The 25,927-nt window shown below is 44.8% G+C and overlaps 1 protein-coding gene across 2 annotated transcripts in view; it reads left to right on the plus strand.

The window, feature by feature from the left end:
- Positions 1-288: 288 nt before the first annotated feature.
- The window catches only part of CHRM2 (cholinergic receptor muscarinic 2), a 171,956-nt gene continuing 146,317 nt past the window's right edge, over positions 289-25,927 (plus strand). Inside the window, exons 1-2 of one of the 2 annotated variants that reach the window (XM_081024057.1) lie at positions 289-1,149; positions 24,932-25,090. The gene's annotated coding sequence lies outside the window, so the exon portion shown is untranslated. Of the gene's footprint in view, positions 1,150-23,807; positions 23,992-24,931; positions 25,091-25,927 lie in introns of those variants that run through there. The other variant, XM_081024056.1, reaches the window with a different exon arrangement.

A 25,927-nucleotide genomic window follows, 5' to 3' on the forward strand; every position in this document is an offset into this window, starting at 1 on the left:
GTCATTCTCAGCGTATGCGACCCTTCGCGCTCACTTAAGTCCCCGTGATGTTTGAGTATGTCATCAAATACCGAGTGTACCGAGGCAGCCGGCCACGATCTGTCAGGCTGCACAAACACCTTGCTTGCTCACAGAGCTATGTCTAACCAAAACCCTTCACGCCCCACTCTCGAGTGACCTGTGAAGGGGAAATCTCTTCCCTTGGGCTTCCAACCCACCTGCCTACTCCCCCCCCCACGCCCATTTTGCTTTTTTGGGGGAAGAACTGCATGCATGTTAATAACTAGATCCACAATTTAAGAGAACGTGTGCATGCATAACACGGAAATCAGCCTCGCTTAGTTCATTTGGTCCTAGTCACTCCTACCATGTAAATGGAGATGGGGTGGCAGTTGTGTAAAACTCCGTCTCGGGCACGTTTACTCGGAATCAAGTCCCCACTGCATTCCGCGGTGCTTACTCGTAGGTAAATGTGCATAGGATTGCAGCCTACCGGACTTCCCCTATGGCCAGATCGCTTGACCACATTGGAGTGGTCTCGTTTTACACGGTGGGGCGATCTCACCCGGAGCTATTGTTCCTATGTTACCCCTGATCCGCGTGTGTGTGTTTGCTTATGTTTGGGTTCTGCAAAGCAAAAGATTTCCCAAAGAAATGCGAGACATTCGCGCAGTCCTCCTCTCCGAAAGCTGCGACCGGCTTGTCACTTCCATCACTAACAATCTGGTTCCGATCATTCTGCTGGCGCGTTGGGGGCTGCTAGGCACTCAAGGGTCTCGCCAACAGCCGTCATCGGGGTGGGGGTGGAGTAGGGGGTGTGGAGAAGAGCGCCTGGCTCTCGAGTACTAATGCCGCGTTGAACGCCTCTGGAAAGATTTGGAGGAAAACAACGCCGCGTCTCCACCAGCGAGGAGCAGGTTTGGGGGGCGCCCTGAGCGGCTCTCGGCTGGGCAGCGAAAGAAGCTGGTGGGGCGCTTTTCTGAACAGCGGCTTGACTGAACGCACCCCCTGATTGAGCGCACCCCGCTTTCCCCTCCGACGATGGTCTAGGGCCCCTTCCAGGTTGGGGTTCGGGCACTTTCTGCTTCTCCAACGGACAGCCCGATATGGACCCGCAGCTAGCCCAGCGCGCGCCTCTGTCTTTCCAAGGTAGGGCATTTCGCCGTTTCACCCGCTGCTTTTCAAGTAACGTCTGGCTCGCTCGTCTTTTGTTCCCGTCCGCGTTAATGTAGATTATTTTCATTGCACACATTGCACGACGAATCTCGTCTCTGCCCCGAACTTGACATTCGCTCACACTTCGGTAGTGCAGGCTCTGGATGGCCACGCATTGACCTGGGGTGGGAGAAGAGGACGGGGGTCCTACACCTTAAGTCGTCTCCTAGGGAAAGAGGGGAGTTCCCACGGATGGCTTGTCCCGCCGGTGAAAGACCCTCTTCTGCGACACGGCTACTGAAGGTGTAGAAGCTCTTCTGCATCTGCCTACCTTCCATGTAAATCTCTTAATTCCGTTGTAGCTGGTTGCCAATTTCCATCAGCCCAGAGAGCCAGCATGGCCAATGGTCAGGGAACATGGGAGGTGTGCAACATCAAGGGGGCCACTCTTCTTGGGTCCCTAACCCTGACTTAATTTTCCAGTCAATTGATGCACTCAGTACTGGAGGCAGCCAGACGTGTGAGTTAGCTAGGCTGCAGGGACGCAAGGGGGGTTATTTTGTAGTATTTCTAATGGCTCTATTTTCTGATTAATTTACATTCTCTCTCTTTATCTTTCTGTCAGCCGTTTGGGACATATAGTGAAAAGCAGAGTACGCATTCTTTAAATAAGTAGGTAGATGCGGTAAATAAATGTGGAAAGTCTCTCCATCCAGATGTGTACTCTGAGAAGGCTCTTTCACACATGCTGAACTTGTTGAAGTGCATGTGTGGAGGAGCCCACAGAAGCATCTTTCCCAAGAAGGGTTGGCGCTGGGAGAGCGAGAGGCAGAGGTACTGAGATGCATGAAGGTTGGAAGGCGGTGAAGGTAGAGAGGAGAACGGATGGCAAAGAAGTTTGTCATTGCTGATGTTTATTCATGAAGGGGAGTACAATAAAATAGATGCAGAAGTTTAAATCAAAGTGGGAGTTTGGTGCTTCAAATGAGTTATGTATAGTAAAGGAAGAAAAAGAGAGTGCTAGATTCCAAAGCCAGTGTCATAAGTAATCCTCGTTGAATGCAATGATACTGACTCACAAGTACATGGGGTTAGGATTGCAATCTTAGCTGTGTTTTAAATTGGTAATGTCTACACAGCCTAAGTCATTCTTTTTCTCCATTTGGATTGAAGCTGGTTTGGGGGAAAATGCATCAGAATGCAGTATTGCATAAGAAACAACAGGATAGGTGTAGATTGTGGCCACCATCCTGTCCTATGTGCACACACAACTTCCTAAACCATCATTGGGAGTGTACTGGGTGTGCAGTAAACAGCAGTGTGTACATAGCCTTAGTTATGTTTATAGTAGACCCATTGAAATCAATGGGACTTTAAGATAGTCATGAATAACTTAGGCTGCAATACCCATTTATATGACAGCAAATCCCATTGAATTCAGTGGGAATTCTGAAATTCTGGGGAAACAAGTCTGTTAAGTCCGCGCTGATTTTGATGGGTCTATTCTAAGCATTGAGTATGGATCCAGCTGCAAAGCAAGTGCAACACAGGTGCAAAAAGCGCCACAGTTGATGTAAGGAAGATGTTTATGGACAATGCAATCCTTTCCACATTTACTCGGAAGTAAATTTCACTGTTTTCAGTGAAGGTTATTCCTAGGTAAATGTGCATAGGATTGCAGCCTTCAATGCAGTGATAGAAAAAAATGCAAAAAATAGCGTCGTTAACTTCTATATAGCATTTTTTTTCCAGCCTTGCAGGAGGGGGTTATTATGCATAGGAGGAGTGGAGTAAAGTGCAGCCAAAGCATGAAAGATGGAAACCAGCAGGGGCTGGAATTAGATGCAACAAAGGAGTTAAACCCAATGCTGGGGTTCTGTGTACTGATGTGATCAGGCATTGAGATTTAGTTACAGCTATAAAGTAAAATTGGGAGGATGGGACTGGACAGGGGAGATAGAAGTGTGGCAGAGTTGATGTGGGCAGACAAAATATGAACCGACAAGCTCCAGCCCCCCACCATAATGTAGGAAAATGTTTTCTGAACAGCCTCCCTAGTACAGCAATGCTCCAGAAACGCATCTCTGTGCCCCTGTGGGTGCCTATCAGGGATGCCTTCAGAACAGTTATTGCAGAGGTCTTGAGAAAACACTTCTGGGAAGGTCAGATGGGACAGCTCTTGGGGGGGAAGAGAGATGGTGACTGTCATTCCCTGGCTAAGCTCTAGTCAGAAACTCTATTAAATATCTCTCCCTCCAATAGATCGTGCTTACGTTCCGGTTAGATAGCCTTAATAGTGCTGCCTTGGCTGCTCTGGGGTTTTGCAGTCAAGAGCTCCAGGCATTCAGATCGAGGGACCATTTCCAGAGTTTTATGGTCATTCGGATGCCCTTGAATCAGCTACATTTTTGCCCCTGCTGCGCTTCCCTTTTTATACATACCTCTAATTTTCTTTGGTAGCAAAGTTGTTGTTTTTTAAGGAAATCTCAGGTCACATTTATAAACGGATTGGTTTGATTTCTAAGATGGGGGGAAATGGAATCAGCCAGCATTGCCAATTCAAAATCAGCAGCTATTTCTTTCCTTGGATAGACACAGAGGTTTATCAAGGCTATGCACACACATGAGCATATGAAGTTACCTTATACTGAGTCAGATCTTTGGTTGCGTCTAATTGAAGGGATGATGGCTCTCCCTCCAGGGTCTCCCAAGCCTGTAACCAAACCGGAGGAGCCAGTCTGACTATTGCTGCTTAAGTGGGTCAGAACCATTACGAATCTACTAGGCTCAAGTCCTGAACACATTTACCTGTGAGTAAGTCCCATTGAATTGCAACAGCTGGGTATTCCTGCATATGAAGCATGCTGTGGTATCATCCAAGTAGAACTTTAGGGCAGATGCCCAGGTCCTGCTAAGCAGGAAGGTTCCCAGATGCAGTAAGGTTAGCTTTCAATATGTTCCTAGAATCATAGAATTGTAGAATTGGAAGGGACCCTGAGGATCATCTGGTCCAACCCCTGCAATGCAGTAATCTCAGCTAAAGCACCCATGGCAGATGACCATCCAACCTCTGCTTAAAAACCACCAAGAAAGCGAAGCCCACCATCAGAAAGATCTTCCTGATGTTTACTTGGGAGTCTCTTTTCTTGTAACTTGAAACCATTGGATCAGGTCCTACCATCCAGAGCAGGGGGAAACAAGCTTGCTCCATTTTACATTTGACAGCCCTTTAGATATTTGGCTATCACATCTCCCCTTAGTTTTCTCTTTACCAGGCTAAACATACCCATTCCCCCTCAACTGTTCCTCATAAACCTTGGTTTCCAGACCCTTTGTCATCTTAGTTGCCCTCCTCTGCACACATTCCAGCTTGTCAATCTCATTCTTAAATTGTGGCACCCAGATCTGGACACAGTACTCCAGGTGTAGTCTGATCAAGGAAGAATAGACCGGGACTATTACTTCCATTGATCAGAACACTATACTTCTCTTGATGCAGCCTAGAATATCACCAGCTTTTTCTTTTGCTCCTGCATCAGAATGTTGACTCATGTTAAGCTTGTGGTCTGCTAAGACCCCTAGATCCTTTTCTGCACCAATGAAAGCATGCTATGTACTACTGAGCTGTGATCCATGACAATAGCTCAGCAGCTCCACTTCTTTTACCCAGATCCACTTCCCAACAGCCCCAAGGCAAGTTGCAGAGTCATAGTTTCTGTGGTAGGTACTCCTACAACAAAGGCAAGACCCACTATGGAAGAGGATTTTTTTCAGTACCATCCTAGTCATGTTCCAAATCTCTCCGAATCCACCAGACCATTTCACGGAGCTCTCATGTTTTTCTAGGGAATGTAGGAATGACATATCTGCACTTCAAAAGTGCACATACCACATACACATATCTCAGCATTTCACCAAAGACTTCTTGGACTAGTCATTTGGTAAGGACATCCATAATTCTCTGCAGGAGAGCTCAGCTCCTTCTAAAACACAGGAATAGGGACCAGTGGTCCTTCATATTTTACTGGATTTCATCAGCATCAATGGGATAACCAATGGAAGCTTTAGCCTAGCAAAATCTGGAGAGCTATAGGTTTCCTCTCCATGCCCTAACAGTATTACAGTTCACCAGGTTCCTTAGTCAAAAGGAGTAACTGTTAAATTAGTTTAAGTCCACACCATGGATAAGCCTTCAAATGCTGTGGCTACTACCTTTCAGGTGAGAAATTCGGTGGTCTGAAGCTCCTGATGTGTTTCTAAACGAGACTAAGTTGCTTTGCTGCTGTTGAAGATACTGCCACAAAATAGTGTTTTAAATGGTAATACACTGCAGAAATTGCCCAGTTATCCAAATGTCTGTTGCCTGGAACTTTCAGGCCATTCCCACAAATGATGCTTACATTGGCTTTTTTCATTTCCTGCATCGGGGATTCAAATGAAAATCTTCAGGCAGCCTAAAATGTGCATTCAGTTTGAAATTGGCTTCTATACTGCATGAAAAGACATTCACGAGTTACAGTTGGTGGTCTAAAAACTGCTCTTATAATTGAACTAGCACTGTGCAAAAGTGTCCATAATTTTTTGGGTGCAGAGTTATTAAAATCCATCTTGAACTCTCCATGCTTTAGACTGGGGCCAATGCATGTGTAAGGAAAAGAACCTTCCTCATTTAACTGAGCATTCAATTATCTGAGTGTCTTGGATGTCCCCTGGAGCATTCCGATGAATGGTGCTGTGCTATTATACTAATAATGATGATAACAGCACTGAAAACAATTCTGTAATGATGATCCTCACATGAATTAACGTCACCTACGGGCCCATCGTCTAACATTTTGTCACTGCTGTTTCCTTATTTGATCAGTTCCTTAACAGGGAATGGAGAGGCATCCTTTAAGGCTAGTCTTAAAATACACAATGCACAATTTGGTACCCAGCAAAGTCTGAACATCCACCAAATATTATGACCTGCCTGTCTGAGACAGCAGCCAAACAAATAGGCTTATTGTGCCCCTTATGTGTCACCATAAAAAGGCTCTTGGTGGGTGGAATCCTTATGTCTGATGGTCCTCAAGCTGCAAAAAGAACTTTCTTCTAAGTAAGGGGTTTAGGACTAGTAAGGGGTTTAGTCACGATCCAATACAATTTTTCTTGGGAGTGACTCCAACTGAGTTCTATGGACAGGGAAACTTAACACCCAGTAAGCATGTCTAGACAGCAGTTCTGTGTTCTGTTGGAGTCAGTGAAAATGACTCCTGAGCAGATATGCATAGGCTCGGCGGACAAGTGTTTCAGCATAATGCATTACTGCCCAACCATAACCATGTTTACTCAGAAGCAAATCCCACTTTGTTCATGAGAGCTTATCTCCAAGCAAGTGTGCCCAAGATTGTGTGCTTCCATGCTCCATGTTCAAATGTGGGCTTTGCCTTCTGACTGTTTGTGTGCTGGTCATATAGTTCTAAATCTGAGTTCTCACCCACATACCATAATACCCCATTCCCATTTCAGTGTTCTAGCACAAGCTCTGGATTTTTAAACTAGCAGAGTCAAGTGGTTTGAGCCAAAGGTATACTATATAATAATAATAATAATAATAATAATAATAATAATAATAATTCTGTTGCATGCAGAAGGCAGAGTGGTGTTGCTAGGTAATTCTAGACCCTGGACTTAAGAGTCTTACAAGGGATTTAGATTTCCATGTGTATTATTGCAATTGAAAAGCACACAACTGATATTTCTCTTCCCCTCATACCCCCTCATTCCATGCTTTACAACTACTTCCGTAATCCTGATACGCAAGACAAAAACACAGCTTGCCAACCCTAATCATACACTGAACATGTGTGGTTTGGCATTTTAAGTTCACTTAAGTTTCGAAGAGGGGTGAAGAATCTCAAGTCTTGGGGCTGAATGTGGCTCTCTAAGCCTCTCCGTCTGGCCCTTGGGATTCACCCCACAAACATTGATTTGGGCGGACAAATCAGGATAAATGCCAAGTAAACAGAATGTCTGGAAGCAGCGTAGGCTACAGAAGAATGAAACCAGATCCAGAAATGTTCTTCTACCTTGTGCAACTCCCTGTGCCCAAGGAAACATCAGATTCTAGATAATTTTATAGCACTGCTTGAAATTACTCTGGTGTAAGTTCTGGTGCAAGAACTTGTGGAACACCGCTGGCAATTATTTTCCTTCCACTCATAGCTCCTTGGATCCAAACCATCCCTTTCCTTCACCTTCTTTGGCTTACATAACACAGAATCATTGACATTTATGCAGGAGAATGTCCTGTGGTGTATACACTCAATCAAGTGTCTATAGCAGGCACCCCCAAACTCGACCCTCCAGATGTTTTGGGACTACAATTCCCATCATCCCTGACCACTGGGGTTGTAGTCCCAAAACATCTGGAGGGCCGAGTTTGGGGGTGCCTGGTCTATAGAAAGGTAACCTTACACCAAGAGCCACCAATCTTGTGGAGCACATTTGGATATTTTGAGAGTGAGGTGGGCACCACAGATTATTTGCTTTCCCATAGGGTCTGGGTAAAAGTGGGGTCCAGTGTAATTAAAACAGATCCTTTTGCATTTGAATAAATTTACTTAGCCCCCCCTCCCCCCCCCGGCAAAAGGTCATCAAATTAAACCTTACATTGCACCATAAAAAGTCCCAGATCTTATGCTTGCCAACATCTTGTAGTTTTTATGGTTCAGTAAATGGAGACCAATGTACAGTGGTACCTCGGGTTACAGACGCTTCAGGTTACAGACGCTTCAGGTTACAGACTCTGCTAACCCAGAAATAGTACCTCGGGTTAAGAACTTTGCTTCAGGATGAGAACAGAAATTGTGCTTCGGCAATGCTGCAGCAGTGAGAGGCCCCATTAGCTAAAGTGGTACCTCAGGTTAAGAACAGTTTCAGGTTAGGAATGGACCTCCAGAATGAATTAAGTTCTTAACCCGAGGTACCACTGTAATCTATAATTTGCTGGAGTTCGTAAGAGTGGACAACCCTAGGGAAAAATATATATGAAATTTCAAGAGGCTCCATTTTACTGGATCCAACCTGTGTTGGATCCATGAATGCATGTTCCTCCCACTCCACTTTCTCTCCCTATCCCTAGTCACTCCATTTACCTCCCCTAGTCTCCCAAATTGCCTCCTTTCCCCTCCCACCCCTACTTCCCTCTCAGTCATTTTGCTTTCTGCCCAGCTACTCAGGTGCTGAACTGAGACTTCAAAAGCACATAGAGTTGAAAGATGTGAGAAAGCGTGTCACTCTTTCAACTTCCTTATTCTTCTCTATATGCTTTCCAGGAGCAGGGGTGGAGGGGGACGGACATAGCTAGTTTTGCCATCTCATGATAAAGGGAGCAGTGAGTGGTGATGAAGTGCAGAAGCTGCGAGGGCCCCAGGGAAAGCTCTCAGGGGTGCCATTGGGCCCATGGTCACAGGTGACCCTAGGGTTACACTTTCCTGGGAATTTCTCCAGAACAAGCATCACCAGAATCTAGGAATGCTGTGCAAGGGTAATATCACACTTACATCCATTTGGCTGGGGCTTGCATAGAATGATGATTTATGATTATTATTAATTATTACACTTTGTGCGTGTGAACTACAGTTCCCAAAATTCATTGAGGGAAGGCATGTGCTTTAACTGTGATTTAAATGTATGGCGTGTATGCTGCGATTATCTCCTTACTGCAGATAGAAAACCGAGGTTAAGAGAGAGTAGCTTGCCTAAAGCCTCTTAATGCATGCAGGGGTGGACGAAAACCAGGCATTACCTGATTCATAGATCAGACTGGTGTAGTGCAATCCTCATGCCTGTATATTCAGAAGTGAGTTCAGTGGGATTTACTCCCAAATTAGCATGCATAGGATTGCAGCTTTAGCTACTCCCCTGTATCAGCTTCAGGAGAGCTTTCAAGAGTCCTGCGCACTTTCTGTTCTAAAAAAAAAAAAATTGAGTTTGTTGATGACAGATGTTATACCAGATTTAAAAGAACGTTGTTTACCAGAGAGCCACAGGATGTCAGAGAAAGAAAAAGAGGGAGAGAGAGAGAGATCTGCAGAAATGGCTCACTAATACAACATAATTCCTAATTGCTTCTGATATGAATGCTGCTGCAAAGAAGGCAGCAAAGAAGCTCATGTGTGTTCTAATGAAAAACAAACAAAAGTACTGCAAAGTCCAGAAATTGGACTATGAAGTCAAGAGTTAGATGGCTTTAAAAGTCTGGTCTCATATTTCTTTTCTTTTTAAAACTAGAATCTCTAAGGTCTATCAATATGTTTCAAGATAGATGCAATGCTAAATGTAGCTCTAGGAAGCACATTAAGAATCCCTCCCCCAAAAATGGCAATTTCCTTAGGACTACAGCATGAATCTTTTTGCATGTCTCATTTTTCACTCCAGCCAGGACACCACAATTGTTCTCTTCCGATTTCAGTTCTGATGCTTCAATTATACCAACCATGTCTCCTCCCCCCCTCTATATATATAAACACATAAATACATGCCACAATAGCAAACAAAATCAATACCCTGTCACACACACAATCTAGGGGATAGATTATTTAATTAACCAAAGACCTAAGAGTAGATATATCTTTAGACACCAGGCAAAAGCATTTAACAAAGGTACCAGGCGAGCCTCCCTTGGGAAGGCATTCCACAAGTGGAGAGTCACTGCAGAAAAAGCCTGTTCTCGTGTTGCCAACCTCTGGACCTCTCACAGAAGAAGCACATGAGGAGCCTCAGGTGATGAATGCAGGGTCCAGATTGCTTCAAGGCTTTATAGGTCAAAACCAGCATATTGAATTGGGGCCAGAAACTAATTGGCAGTACAGTTGGGCCAGGATTGGCATTTATATGCTCAAACCAATTTGTACTGGTGAGCAACCTGGTCGCTGAATTCTGAACCAGCTGACGTTGCTAAACTGTCTTCAAAGGCAGCCTCACATATAATGTTTAGCAGAATTCTAACCTAGCGGTTACCAGAACATAGACAACAGAAGTTTGGCTATCCCTGTGCAGATAGTGACACACCTGATGGAAGGCACTCCACACCAACAAGGCCACTCCTCAAATAACAGCAATGGATCCAGATGCATCCCCACACTGTGTATCAGCTACTTCAGAGGGAGTATAACCCCATGATGAGTAGGCAACCTCCCATCCATCTGGCCTAGGGAACCACCCACTAACAGTACCCCAGTCTTAAAGGAAAAAGGTGAAGGGACCCCTGACTGTTAAGTCCAGTTGCGGACAACTCTGGGGTTGCGGCACTCATTTTGCTTTACTGGCCAAGGGAGCCAGTGTTTGTCCGCAGACAGTTTTTCCCGGTGATATGGCCAGCATGACTAAGCTGCTTCTGGTGACCCACAGCAGCGCATGGAAACGCTGTTTACCTTCCCGCTGGAGCAGTACCTATTTATCTACTTGCACTTTGACGTGCTTTCGAACTGCTAGGTTGGCAGGAGCAGGGACTGAGCAATGGGAGCTCACCCCGCCGTGGGGATTCGAACCACCAACCTTCTGATTGGCAAGCCCAAGAGGCTCTGTGGTTTAGATCACAGTGCCACAGCACTATCCAGTCTTGCCTGGATTGAACTTCAGATATTGGCTCTCATTACCAGGGCAAGACAATGGTTCAGCACATCTACTGCCTCCCATGCAGATGCAAAGGAGAAGTCGAGCTGTGTGTCATCAGCAAATTGCTGACAATGTACTCCAGACCTCCAGATGACCCCACTCAGCAGTTTCATGTAGATGTTAAACAGCATGGGGGGGGGAGATAAAATCAAAACTCCATGGGGCTGAAGAGAACACCCCAAACATCAACTTCTGGAAATGACCATCCAAGTAGGACAAAGTAGTGCCACCCATCCCTAACTTGGACAGCTGCTCCAGAAGAATACCATGGCTGATTTGACCCACTTGCTAGCAAGGACTGTGGTTCTGTTAACTTCTAGATAGCTGAGAACCTATCCCTGAACGATTGCCAGAGTGGTGACTCTTCCAAGAGGAAGATTGCAGTCTATTGCTGGGAGATGGTAGCGGAACAAGAGCTGGACTGGCAGGTACAGAGACACCACAAAGTATCAACTCTGTGTCCGCAAGGTCTGCTCCAGCCTTTGCCAACCTGGTACCCTCCAGATGTTGCTGGATCACAACTGCCATCAGATGTGCTGGCTGTGCCTGATGGGAGTTGTAGTCCAACATCATCTGAGGGGCTTCACACTGGTGAAGTGTGGTCTACCCTTTACTCACACTGACTGGCCAGTCTCTCCCAAAGGATGACAGAGCAGCAAACATTAATTCCTTCTCTGCTAAATTTCAAAATCTGAGACTGCAATCTCATGGGGAAGCAAAGCTTATGGGGGGTATTGTTGCATTTTTATTATGTTACGCATTCTGTGTTTTTATGTTGTAAACCACCCCGTGATCGTTGGGTGGAGGGCAATATATAAATCTGAGAAATCATCATTGCTATCATCATGGAGCACAGTGAGATTTCCTTCTAAACAAGCATGTATGGGATCCTACTCTAAAGCTGCTGTCTGTGAAGGTTACACACCTGTTAGTGAGTAAGCAACATTGAACACAGAGAAACTTGCTTCTAAGTAAACACACATAGGATTACAAGGCTACAAAATGTTTACCTAGGAGTGAGAAGTGTAGGATTGCAGTACATGACTGATCATAAACAGATTTACTTTGGGGGATGAATGAGTACTCCTGTTACTTTCAGATTCTCATGTCCCCAGTCTTTAATCCAGTTCTCCACATCAGTTTGCAATTTATTTATTTTTAAAACGAGGCTTAATGGAAATCCATCAGCATTTTGGTGCAGATTTCTCCTAATATACACAATGTATTTTTGCCTAATATACACGTTTTGCAAAGCCATTTCCCCTATCATCATCCTTTTTTTTAAAGGTCATTTTCACAAATATATACATTTATATGCACACTTCGCACCAAGAGGCAAATTTTTGGACACATTACTTAGCTGAAGAACTTCACTGCAACATCTGGAAAAATGCAAATTTTGAAGGAGGCTGTGTTTCAGTTCACATATTGTTTCAGACAGTGTGAATTAGTAAAAACATATTTTTTAAAAAAAGAAAGAAAGTGTGAATTTGGTTTGTGTTCCAATGCTGAGTTGAATTTCTGCCCCATCCCTACTTGAAAGTAAACCCCATTTAATGATGTGGTCCAGCTCCGAGGGCCTTCTTGCAGTTCCCTCAATGCGAGAAGTGAGGTTACAGGAAACCAGGCAGAGGGCCTTCTCGGCAGTGGCGCCTGCCCTGTGGAACACCCTCCCAGCAGATGCCAAGGAAATAAACAAGACATTGGAAGGCAGCCCTGAAGGGAACTTAGGGAAGTTTTTAATATTTGATGTTTTATTCTGTTTTCAATACGTTGGGAGCCACCCAGAGTGGCTGGGGAAACCCAGCCGGATGGGCAGGGTATAAAATTTAATTGATTGGTTGATTTAGTATTTTAACTCTTGGATGTTTTAAAGTAGGGTTGTAAATCTTTCTTAATTTCACTGTTCGCTTTTTCAAACTGCTTTGAGGGTTTGTTTGTTTTTTACAATCAAGTTATGTATTTTAATAAATAGGCATGCTCTGGATCTTGCCACATTCCTTAAGGTGCTACCCGACTTTTGCTATGTTGTGCTTTCTCTATTTTGTATGGACAGGAGGACTTCTGCAGAGAGGTCAGTCACCCTCAAGAAAAGACGCAGGGGCATCAGAGAGAAAGGGAAGCTGAGCACATAGACAGAGTAGGCCTGCCGTAGCTCTTAATCCACCTTGCAGTTGAAAACACTGATTTGCGCATCTGATTATTAAGGCATGATTAATTCTACAGGAATCAAGGTGCATAATCAAATATTCACAGTGCTCACCAGAGAGAGCAGAAGTGGGAGTGTGGTTTTCCCCACTGCTGCCCCCTTAGCAACTTAATGATGACCTTGAATAAAGAGCTTTGACAAGAGGAGGAACGATTGAAATGTATAAAAATCAACTTGTCGCCATCTAGCCTGTCCATTGGACCAGCTGTGATAGCACAAATGTATAGGTGTTTTCAGAGCTCTACCAGGAAAAGAAAATACTTAGAGCCTGATCCTCTCCTCTGTTTTAGATGGAGTCTTACATAACCAAACACAGCAACCTGTTTTTCATTGGCATATGGGGAAGAGCTACCCACGTCTACCCCTCTTTTCTCTCATATTTTGTCTCTGCAAAAGTTGCTTATTTTTTTGCAGCTTTTGGCCACTGGGGAAGGACTGTAGTTCAGCATTAAGACACATGCATTGCCTGTTGACCACGGTCCAGTGTTGCTGGACCACAACTCCCATCAGCACCAAGCATCATGGCCAGAATTACTCCAACAAAATCTGGAGGGCACCACATCAGCTACCTCTGGTGTAAAAAGCACTGAGATAGATGGATCAGTGGTCTCAGACCTGGCTCATTTAAAGGCAGCTCCCTCTGTTTCCATATAATTAGAACTGTTATAGTGGACATACTAAAATAAATGAACTGTCATTGCTTTCTTCCAAAAGGCCACCAGTATACAATGGCTCTCCCAATGGCCACTGGAATGCATTAAACACAAAGTACAGTAATTGATTGCTTCTAGTTGCAGGTAGGTAGCCGTGCTGGTCTGCCACAGTCGAAACAAAATAAAATAATTCCTTCAGTAGCACCTTAGAGACCAACTAAGTTTGTCATTGGTATGAGCTTTCGTGTGCATGCACACTTCTTCAGATACTTCAGATTGCTTCTATTATGTTTCTTCAGGACTCTCCACAAAAGACACACAGAGAGACATCTAAATGGTCATTGGAATGCATTGGGTTGGGGAGGAAGCCTATGTACTCATTCATTCATTCATTCATATACTATCCCCCCTTCTTTCCAAGGAGCTCAGTGTGGCATACATAGCTTTTCCCTTCACAACAATCTGGTGAGGGAGGTTAGGCTGAGAGTCATTGACCCACCCAAGTTAGTTTCATGGCTGAGTGGAGATTTGAATCCTGGTCTCCCAATTCCTAGTCCAGCACTTTAACCACTACACCAGATTGGCTCCTGGTCTCAGGGTCATAATAGGGGAGTGTGGGATAAGAGTACACCAACCTTCTTGCAAGACCAGACCAATGTCTAGTTAAGTCCACCATTCCAGTCTCCAGCAAGGAGGTTTGCCTGAGAAGCTTACAAGCTAGAATGAATATGCTGATCATTGCCTCTTCACCCAAAGCTTCTTGATGCAGCTAAAAGCATCACAGCCACTCCCCTCCACCTCCTCTCCATCCTCAACCTTTTATGCTACTCCAGAAGCACCGCTGGCTACTGGTACCTAGCTATAGTTGGCTTCCAGTGCCAGAGTGAGTGGGAAGCTAGCAAGACATCTTAGGCAGTGTGCCTACGGCACAGTGGAGCATAAGATTGGGCTGTCTAGTCTTATTGATCACATCCTTGTGTCTCCTTACACAAAACACTACAGCTGCCAATGTACATTTGGAGCTGTACTTCTCATTCTGCCTGCCTGCTACAGTTCTGGACGTCCCATCTAAAAAAATATATAAAGGGGGGGGGAGGATATATCACAGATCTGGAAGAGATACAGGAAAGGGCAAGTCTTCCGCTATTTGGATGAATTGCAGTGCCGTTCTGAACGTTCTAAAACATATATATATATATGTTTGAAGGTTTGAGAGGGAAATAGAGTTAGCTTCCATTGCGAACATATTGTGCTTTACATGTCACCTGTGAGCAGATGTACTGTACTGAAAAGTGTGCTATTATTACCATAGAACTTTTCCCCAAGCATCCCAGCTAGACAGGTGTGTGTGCTTTATTATGTATTTCTAATTGCGTTTATATCCTACTCCCCCCCCCCAGGAATTCAAAATGGCACACCTTGTTATTTTCCTCCAGTTCACAACAACCCTCTGAGGTAGGTTAGGTAGAGAGGCTGGGACTGGCCCAAGGGCACCCCTTTGCACATCATGGCTGAGTGGGAGATTTGAACCGTGGCCTCACAGGTCCTAGTCTGATACTCTAACCATGAATACATCATGCTGGCTGGGTGGAGATAGCTTGAGTCAGGAAAAACTTGAGAGCATTGGAAGCTGCCATATACTGCACCAGATCAGACTATTGGTCAATGTGGCTCAGTATTAACTACACCAGCAGTGAGCAAAAGGTAGATAGGGATCCACAAAAGACGTACAGTTCAAATTAAATAACAGGGTGGCTCCTCCGGCTTATTGAGCCTAGGAACTTTTGTGTACCAAAACTGAAGTTTCACATAAATGTCTACTCCTGGTTAATCCAAGCTTTCTTCATTTCAGCAGCCCAACTAAAGGGCAGAAATGTCCTTTATTTTGATGTTGGCATTGGGAACCAGAATCCCTTACTAATCTATTGCCAGCCAGCCATACCTTGTTCTTTAATTTTAACTGTATCTGTACCTGGTTCCAGTTGGTAGATCTCAGAGTTCTAGTGAAAAAACTAGCTAAATCCAACAAACCTGAAGTCAGCCCACCCCTGGTCTACACTGACTGCCCTTGGCTCTCCAGGGTTTCAGGCTGGTTCCCAGCTCTAACTGGTAATGCTGGATTTGCACCTCCGGCATGCAAAGCAGGTGCTTTGCCACTGAGCTACGGCAAACAAAAATACTGCAAGTAATCAAACTATTCCAGATCATCACTGAAGTGCTTTTATGATTCATGTGTGAAAATGCTCTGCAGCGATGAGCATAATTAAATCCAAAGTGGTTGTCGCTTTGTACCTACACAGTAACATGGCACAGGCAAAAGTCTGGAATTTGGTGCGGATGAAGGATGATGTGGCATTTTGGCAAAGGATGGCAGCTCAGCAGTGCAGTACATCTTTTGCATGAGGAAGGCCCCTGGCACCTCCAGTTAGGGCAAGGAAAGACCCCCATCTGAAAACCAATAAAGGTGCTGCCCGTTAGTGCAGGCAATGCTGAACTAGATGGATCAGTGATAAAAGGCAGTTTCCTATATTCCTGCATTGTTGGAAGGCCGTGCCTTAAAGATGACAGCATCTCAGTACTGCATCTCAGCCCTAGAAGAGTTCGTATCTGAGCCCATACAAAATATTCTTCCTCAAGTCCCAAGTTGTCCTGAACCCCTGGCCTACCTTGCAGCAAGTCAGTAGAATGCCAAGTCCAATGTCCAATGGTCAATCCACTCAAGCCAAGTCCAAAATCCAAAGGTCAGGAAAGGCAATCCAAGGTAAAGCCAAGTCTTAAGTCTAACAGCCATGAAACATAGTCAAACCCAAAACATAGTCCTGTAGAGGTCCTGGAGCATCCAAGCAGAGGTCCATCAACATGGGCAGTTGAGCAGACAGTGCCTCAGCTCTGCTTCCCTTTCGTACTTTGCCTGCTGATTGCCACATCTGGGCTTGATGAAGCATGTGATCCTCACCTGTTCCAAGCCTACTGCAGCTGAGGAATCACATACCTTCTCCCAGAGCTAGTGAGCTTCACCTGGCCATCTAGGGAGCTGGGCTATGGGCCTTTCCTTGCCTCAGTCTCCCGCTGCTCCCTATGCCTCAGAGCCCACCGTATTCAAGGATACCAGGACCCCTCGGCTCTGGTGATGGGTCCTGCTGCTCTGGTTCCTGTGCACTGACCCCCATTCCCCTGCCATCCTCTGTCACCCTGTGAGTACTTTCTTCCCCACCCCCTGCTTGACCCAGTGTGTCCCAGTCCCAGCCAGGGGACCCTTGCCAGGATCCTCTTCCTCCTCCCCATCCTCCTGCAAGTTCATGATACAAGTTTCCACTGCTTGTATCTGGGGCAGGATAGCTTTCCAAAGTCATAAGTGTGCAGCTTCATGGGTTGGGAGAGGCAATGTCTTACGACACCTCTCATTTGAGACATCTGCATTGCAATCTTATGTGTGAGTGCTCAGAAGTAAGCCTACCAAGTGAAACAAGCTTACCTCCCTGGAGGGGAAAAAAATCTATATAGCATTATTTCCAGGTACAATTAATCAGGTAGATTAAAATAAATCTGCAGCTCCTCTAGCATGTTTACTTGGGCTATTGCCATCCAGCTTGAGAAGACTTGCTTCGGGGAAGGTAAGTTTTGGATGGGATTGTTGGTGTGCAATATGCTGATTCCCCTTCAAAGATCTAAGATGAGGGTGGATCACCATTTACAGCTCAAGGGATGCCTTCCCTCTGAGGCAACCTTACAAGAGATGAGTGGGGCAAGAGACAAAAGAAGGCAGGGCAATGAATGTATTTTTTTTAAATCTTTGTACAGTAGGCTATTTTCCACACATAGTCTCTCTCTCTCACAGACAGACACACACACCCTTTATGCAAACAAGCAATAAGCATTATCAGAGTTTAAGGACATGGGGTGGGTTGGTGTGAAAGTGAGGGATGTGACCTGGGGACAGAGTGGAGGTGGTCTGGTGACAATTCTGAGGAAACTCAGAAGAGGACCACATTTGGCCCATGAGCCAGCATTTCGCCATCCCTGATCTAACACATTGGACAAACTAAATTCATTTTATCCCATCTGTGATATAGATATATTGCATTGCCACCATAGTGGTGGTCTACTCAAGAGTAGCATGTCCCACCACCACCAGGTACCCTTTCGCTGATGTAAGGTGGTGATTTCTGTCAAAAGACGAGGCAAGAAGTTCACGGGCCACTTGCTGGCCATCTCCGATTCAAATAAAGGTTACTATTTCTTTATCTAGCTGCATGCCTTTTCATGTTTCCCCTTCAAACAGAGGCTCCATTCAAGCTGTGAAGCTATGCAGGGTCTCCACAGCCCCTGTGTGCTCTAAATAAATGCCATTCAATGGAGGGGATTCTTGGGAGTCAGTTTTATTTCAAATAACATGCCATAAAAAAGGGAGAGTAGACCAAACAAATGCTTTATGTTTATATCTAGCTCACTCCTCCGCCAAAATGGCCAATTCCCTAAAGCCAAGTAAAAGCTTCTTTCAGTCTAATGACTATTAATTAAAATGGAATGGTTTTCACCCAAGGAGAATTAACTGTTGTTTGCCAGAATGGATCTCCTCACCCTAATTCGTTTGTCGGGGTGCCAAGAAGGCAGGCTTCATGAATATTTCAGCACAAGGAAGGGTTTTCAGAAAAGCCTCTACTGGATTAAGGAGCAATAACATATTATTCCCCACACTTCTCCCTACCCAGAGGGGTCAAATATTCTGTAGGAAAAACCCTGCTGAATCAGACCAAAGGTCTAGGACCAAAGCCCACATCTGACCCCCCCCCCATATCACTCTTTCTCCCATTACTGTGGTGACAGTAGTAAGTACATCAGTCCACTCATGATGGGGGGCTATTAAGGGCATCTAGCCCAAGGCCCCCTCCCCTGAAGCTATTGCTTATCTAGCAACCCATGGCCCTCCAGATGTTGTTGGACTCCATCATCCTTGACCATTGGTCATGCTGGCTGCAGCTGATGGGACATGGAGTTTGATAGTAGCTAGAGGGCCACAGGTTCCTCAGTCTTGGTCTAGTTCTTGGCTTATTCACACGTTGCAATGAACACACGTACAAGTGCTTGTGTGGAAGAGTGGACACTTAAGGATTTACACACCTCAGCTATTTGTGCATACAGGTTCACAGATTATATATGCATTGAAGGTAACATGGGAGCACCTTCAATGTTAAGTTCCCCTCTTCCATCACCACCACACTAGGTACTAGTGAACTCAGAGTTACCTTTGAGTAAGCATTTTTAGGATGGGCTAAGACCCATCATGTCTTAAAATGTCACTTGGCATCTGCTCTTTGAATTTTGCATTTCTTGATCAAAACAGGTATTTCCCACCAAATTAGGAAGATGTTCTTGCTTTTAGATTCATTTTTCTGCCTCAAATTCATCCTTATATCTCACACTTTCCAAGACCAAATGACTGACAAGGTCAAAGGTTCATCAGACTTGTGGGCACTAGAGACACAGACTCTTTTCAGTGGTGGCCCCATATCTCTGACGCTCTTTCCAAAGTAAAATATGTACAACCCCTCTTTTAGCTTTTAAAATAATATTACAAACTTTTGTGTGTGTTTCAGTCCGTTGTTTTCTGGGTAAGAAGTGTGTGCTGGGCTTTTAAATGTAGCTGCTTTTGGTTTTGTAATTGAGTTTTTTAAGTGTTATATTGCTTTAATTATGCTTGCAAGCTACTATGAGAAAGCATTGTTTAATAGAAATGTCTTAAGTAAATGAATAAAATTGATTGGGAGATGATTCAGGATAGACTGAACAGAGTACGATTTTCCACATAATATACTCAATGGAAACCACAGACACAAGAAAAAAAACTGTGTCGGCTAGTACACTTGAAGGAGTGTCTCCACCCCCATCATTTAGCCTGGACACTGAGGTCCAGTTCCAAGGGCCTTCTGGTGGTTCCCTCCCTGCGAGAAGTGAGGTTACAGGGAACCAGGCAGAGGGCCTTCTCGGTAGTGGCACCCTCCCATCAGATGTCAAAGAAATAAATAACTATCTGACTTTTAGAAGACATCTGAAGGCAGCCCTGTTTAGGGAAGTTTTTAATGTTTGATGTTTTATTGTGTTTTTAATATTCTGTTGGGAGCTGCCCAGAGTGGCTTGGGAAACCCAGCCAGATGTGTTGGGTATAAATAATATTTATTTATTTATTTAAGCCACCAGCTTAGATGGCTTTGAAAGGAGACTAGACAAAGACTTAGAGGACAGGTGTGTCAGTGGATCATGGTAGTGATAATAGTCAGCAATATGTAGCTGGATATTTTTGGAGGCTTTGTGCTTCTGAAGGGCAGGGGAGAAATTATGGGAGAGGGCTACTGTTAGAGGCTACTGTTAGAGGCAGAAGGGCTGTTCACATGTTACCCATGCACACAAAGAGTTGAACTGTACACTCATACAGCCATTCACATGCACCGTTTAGCAAATATACAATCTGTGTACAAGAGCTGAGCTGTATAAATCAAGTAGTGTACAGTCTTTCACATAAATACTTATGTATCTTGTACATTTCAATATACCCCCAGATATTTTGATCAGGGAGATAATAGCATGTCCCAAGGAGTTAATTACTCATGAGGACCAGTATCGCCACTCAGAATAATTCTGTGGAGGATCCTGCCCCTTTTGGAATTTCTAACTTGATGAACTCATTTTTCCCCCATGCTGCCTTCAACATGGTCTCCACTAAACGCAACCACTTATGCACAAGTTTGTGATGGACAATATGGAGAAGAAATTGACAATAGGTTTATTGAAAATACCAGCAGCAGCCCATTCATTTGGCTGGCCCTTTGTTGTTGTTGTTTAGTCATTTAGTCATGTCCGACTCTTTGTGACCCCATGGACCAGAGCACGCCAGGCACTCCTGTCTTCCACTGCCTCCCACAGTTTGGTCAAACTCATGTTGGTAGCTTCGAGAACACTGCCCAACCATCTCGTCCTCTGTTGTCCCCTTCTCATTGTGCCCTCAATCTTTCCCAGCATCAGGGTCTTTTCCAGGGAGTCTTCTAGGTAAAGTGAACCAGCTGCCTCAAGCATTGAATGCTGAGAGACAGAGACAATAGCAGCCTCTCTCTCCACACACACATGGATAAGATCAGGCAACATAATTCTCCTTGGGTAAATATAACAAATTGAGATGGAAGGATCTTTGAGTTTGAGTTCTCCTAGTTTCTCATTTTTTTTTCAATCTTAAACTCAGTTCTCCACAATTCTACAACAATTTGTGATTTATTTTTAATCTTTATGAAAATTCTTCATTGTTTTAGTGCAAATTTCTCCCAACAAACACATTTTTGTATGCAGTTTTGACACACATTTTGCAAGCAGTGGTATATTTTGTATGCTATTTCCTCTAATATATTTATTTTATGCCCACTTTTACCTCATATATGATTATTATTTTTAGAACATTGGTTGGAGAATTGCATCATAAAATTCAGATAACTGCAAATTTTGAAGGATGGCAGTGTTGTAGTTTTCATATTATTTCAGAAAGTATGGATATGATAGACTTACCTTTAAATATGAAGTGAATTTCTCCCCCAACCCTAGTAACAAAGAGGGGGCCAAAGTATTATAATCCCATGGAACGTACTGTCATCTAAGAAAATATTTATCTCTGGCTTCTCCTAAATTATTTGAGATTATGGAGGGGGAAGGATATCTTCAGCCCTATGAGAAGAACAAGCATAGTAATATGGATTGTGTTTCTTCTACTTAATGATCTTACTTAAAATGCTGCTTCAAAACTAATTCTGTGCATGTTCAGGGCAGAGGAACCAGCAAAAATTATTTGGTCGATGACCTGTGGCTCTGGGTACCCACAAACAATGCATGATCTTTGATTGTTGGACATCACCAGCTACGATTCAAAGAAATGTTGACTCTGTACATATTCCTTGGAATTTAATTAATCATTGTTCAGAATCTCCACATTGTGCCATCCTGCAGCAACAAAATTCAAAGGATTCTGTATGTGAATAGATTTCCTGATTAAAAGAAACAAAAGAGAATTACAAAGGGGCAGACCATCAGATTCATTTGTGTGTTGAAATGTGATGGTTATATATCATGTGTAAAGAGGTGTTAAATTGCTTGGAACTGGAAAGTCCAACGCTTTCATTTCCCCAAAGCAGATTTACGCCTACAGTCTACCATGATTTTCTGGCAAAGTTTGCCAATTTGATCAATTAAATAAAGATATGGCATTTGCCCACTATGTAAATATTCTAAGTTCAATATTCAAGGTTAAATCTCATTATCAGAACCATCATAGGTTATGCGAGGGTAGTTACTACAAACTTTCCTATTTTGGATGCATCATTGATTCCATTCTTAATCTCAAGATCTCTGAGCATTTAAGATTAGGGGAAGGATAGCACATCCATCTTGGGTCCTGGTATCACCACCCATAACAATTCTAAGGAGAAGTCTACCCCTTTGGGGATTTCTAGCTTGCTGGGCTCAGTGTCCTCTGTGACATGCAGAGTGACACCACCTCCAGGACACCCTGCCCTGCCCCTCCTATAGAGTTTCTATCCAGAGATAATGTTGTTCCACTGGTTCTCTCTATTCCACCATTATTATTATTTTTTGTTCCCATCTTTACTCAAATCTAATGCTCACCTTATTTGGCCAAATTACGTTGCGAAAATTAAGGTGCACATTAGATTCAATGGCACATTTACAATCACCAACAAATACTTTTTTGTTGTTTCATTGTACACAGGTTGTACAATGACCAATAAAGGTATTATTATTATTATTATTATTATTATTTAGTATGTTTCAAGGTTCTGAAAATTGAGGTGCGCATTAGATTTGATGGTGCACTGAACTTGAGTAAATATGGTATGCCCACTACCTCAATGCAATCCTCCAAGACCAAGAATTCCAGTTCACCTACCGTATTTTTCTGTGTATAAGACTAGGTTTTCCCCCTAAAAAAAAATGTCCAAAATTTGGGGGCGTCTTATACACGGATAGATCTCTCCCCATTTTCTTAAACCAGAGTCCCCCCAAAATAGGGGGCGTCATACATGGGGGCGTCTTATAGACAGAAAAATACGGTACATTGGCTCAGAGGCTTCTAGCATTAACATATGGACAAATATACAGAGTCTCTTTCCAAGTGTTTCTGGAGCTTGTGTTTTGACCTGCAGTACTTTGGCCTCTCTAAGTTGCTGAACTCGCAGTGCTTATACCCACCTCCCGCATTTAATTCTTCACTCCCCCCCCCCATCTTCATCCTAGGAGGAAGATTTGTTCTGAACCGATCCTTACTCAGCTCCTCTCAGCTCCCCCTCCCCCCCCGTGTAATCAGTTTAAAAGCTTCTCTGCCACTTAAAAAAAAAATTTTTTAAAGCACCAGCAGTCTGGTTCTATCGCAGTTCAACTAGAGCCTGTACAGGTCCAGCTTGTTCCCAAATGTTCCTCAGTGCCAACAAATCCAAACCTGTTCTCACTGATGCCTATGGGAAGCCCTCAAGGAGGACTCGAGTGAAACTGCCCCCCTCCATTCATTTCTCCAGTCCTCTGTTTAAGCCACCCAAGTCCGTGGCCATCACTGCTCCTGCGGGAGTGAGTTCCATAGTTTAACTACCTTAGGGTGAATAATTCCTTTTCCCTGCTCTGAATCTTCCCACATTCAGCTACACGGGATGTCCAGGAGATCTGGCGTTCTGAGAGAGGGAGAAAAACTTCTCTTTCTCCCCAAACTGTACAAAATTTCATACACCTCTATCATGCACCCCTTGAAGCCAAGGTGTCGGGAAATCTGGAGAAGGAGCACTTTCTTGGGGAGGCGGTGAACAGGTCCAAAGAAACAAAGAGAAACAAAATGGATCTCCGATGTGAAAATCTGAGATTCTTCCCCACCCGCCCGCGCGCGCTTCCCCTGTTTTTGTTTGGGTGTTTAAATGGGGGTGGTGGTGCGGCTGGAAAGCCAACCTACCCCCCCCCTTCCCTTCGGAAGTGGCGCCGAATCAGCGAGCAGCGCCACGGCCATTGGAGGAGCCGCGTCTAATCCCGTCCGCGGGAGAGAAAAGCGCCCCGCACGCCAGCGCCTGCCGGCTGCTTGCTCGCTCCCTGTCTCCGTCCCCTTCCCCTTCGCACTCCGCCTCCGAGCGTCGCGACTGGCGCGCAGTCGAAAACAGCTAAGCCCGGGAGAAGCTGGCCAGCCGCAGCCGCCGCTCCGGAGCTCCGTCCGCAACTCCCATGCCGAGGAGGCGAGATCCTCGACGGGGTCACCGCCTGGGCGCTCGCTCTCCTGCCAAGGTGGAAGCGCGTCTCCTGCTCGTGGAGAACTTTGGGGGAAGGGAAGGGGAGGAATCCGGGAGACAAGCTTCAATATAGCCATTTATTATTTATTTATCATTTGTCATCATCATCATCATCATCATTATTTCTGCATAAGGGACTCCTGCTATTTGGGTTGATCATGCCTGATTTTTCTAAGTCTCTCCTAGCTCGGGGTGGTGGTGGTGTTTATGTGGCTTGTGTGCCTTTGGAAAGCGGTTTCAATTCGGAGTGGGGCTGCAACGAGCGGCGCCAATTCGAGAGCGGGGTGCGTGGGTAGCTGCTGCCCCGCGGCCGACGGGGTTTTTTTTTTTTTTTTTTTTTTTTTTTTTGGTTTTGGCTGATGGCAAGGCGAGATGCCTCGGGTTTGAGGAAGACAGGACCTCGGGTGGCTTGCCTTGGCGCGCGCGCGCGCGCGCGCACAGCGCGATCCACAAGCCTGGTGTAAAGGAGAGGGCTTCTCTTGGAATCGATCGGGACTGGGAGCAGAGTCTTCGGGCGAAACTGGCGTGAGCACCGAGCTGTGAGTTCGAGTTCGTGAAGCGGGGTGGGAATCCGAGACCGCTGCTTAAACTAAGACGAGGGTTTCGAGGGTGAGTCCTATATAGATGCTTATTGGAGACAGGCTTCCAGCGTTTGTGGGGGTTTAAATATTGGCTCAGGTAAGCTGAGGATCGAGCGGTGGTTGTTGTCTGTGGCATGATGAGCTAGCGGCTTTCCTCGCTTTCTAGCTGTGCAGCAAGATCCTGTGCACGTACTGCTTACTCTCAGGGAAAGAGCCACTGAGTTCATTTAGGTTTACTCACGCAAGCCGGCATGCCTAGGACTGCAGCCAGCGCTCGTCTCTCTCCACCTCCTCTACAGCCCCAACTAATGTGTTTTTCATCCTCCTCCTCCCCCCACCCCCCTTTTTGGAAAGATATGGAAGAACAAGATACTGAGGCTACCGCTGGATTCTGACTCTTCCGCCGTCGCCTTCCTTCACCATCTCGCTCCCAGCTTTCTGTGGACTTCCCGATTTGCTGAAAATCTGCAACAGTGTGGAAAAGGAATGAAACTTCTTGAAACTGGATTACAGGTAGGAGGAGATTTCCCCCTGAAAAAAAGTTCTTGCGATTTATCTACTGTTTATCTTGCATTTATCTCCTAAACCCTTTGCTCCCCACCCAGTTCCTGTTTCCAAATTCATGAGGACTGCAGGCTTGACTTTAGAAATTTTTCCAGGTTCAATCGTCTGGTGAAACAGGGCTATTTCTACATGAAACAAGAGCAAATCTCCTCAAAATAATGCATTCCTACTCCAGGTAGGCTGGAGTAGCTCCAAAATAGGTAGGGTGGCGGTAAATAGTTGTAGCATTTTAAAGACCAGCAGATTTATTATGGTATAAGCTTTGCGGACTAGAGTTTGCGTCATCTCCGCCAAGTTATTTTGGCTTGTGGGACTAACGTTGCAATCCTGTATCTACTTACTCAGGAGTCAGTGTCAGTTAACTCAAGGGGCTTGCTCCGTTGAGTCCTGTCTCACAGACGCAGGCAGGAAGGCCAAGGAATATGCTTTGCGTATTTTATTTCAAAAAATGGATTGCTGAAAGAGCAAAGTTTGGGATCAGGGCGGTCTGAAAAAAGGAGGGGTGATCCCTTATCAGGAAGATTACAGGACTGGAGATGGGGGAAAACAGGATGATGGAATGGGGACAATGTAGCCTGGCTGGTATTAAACACTTTTCAACTTCCTTGATCCCATTGCTAAGACTGTTCAGCCAGAACCAATTTGAGAATATTTGGAAGTAAGTGCTGGAGTTTGCTTCCTACTAGCAAATTTAGTTCGTGCATTTTAGGACCACTGCATTAAAAGCACTTCATGTCAGAAAAATTGTACTCATAGTTTGCCTGGCATTCTAAGCAAGGGCTCTTG

The sequence above is a fragment of the Podarcis pityusensis genome (assembly GCF_964106645.2).
Source record: "Podarcis pityusensis genome assembly, chromosome: 10".
NCBI lineage: Eukaryota > Metazoa > Chordata > Lepidosauria > Squamata > Lacertidae > Podarcis > Podarcis pityusensis.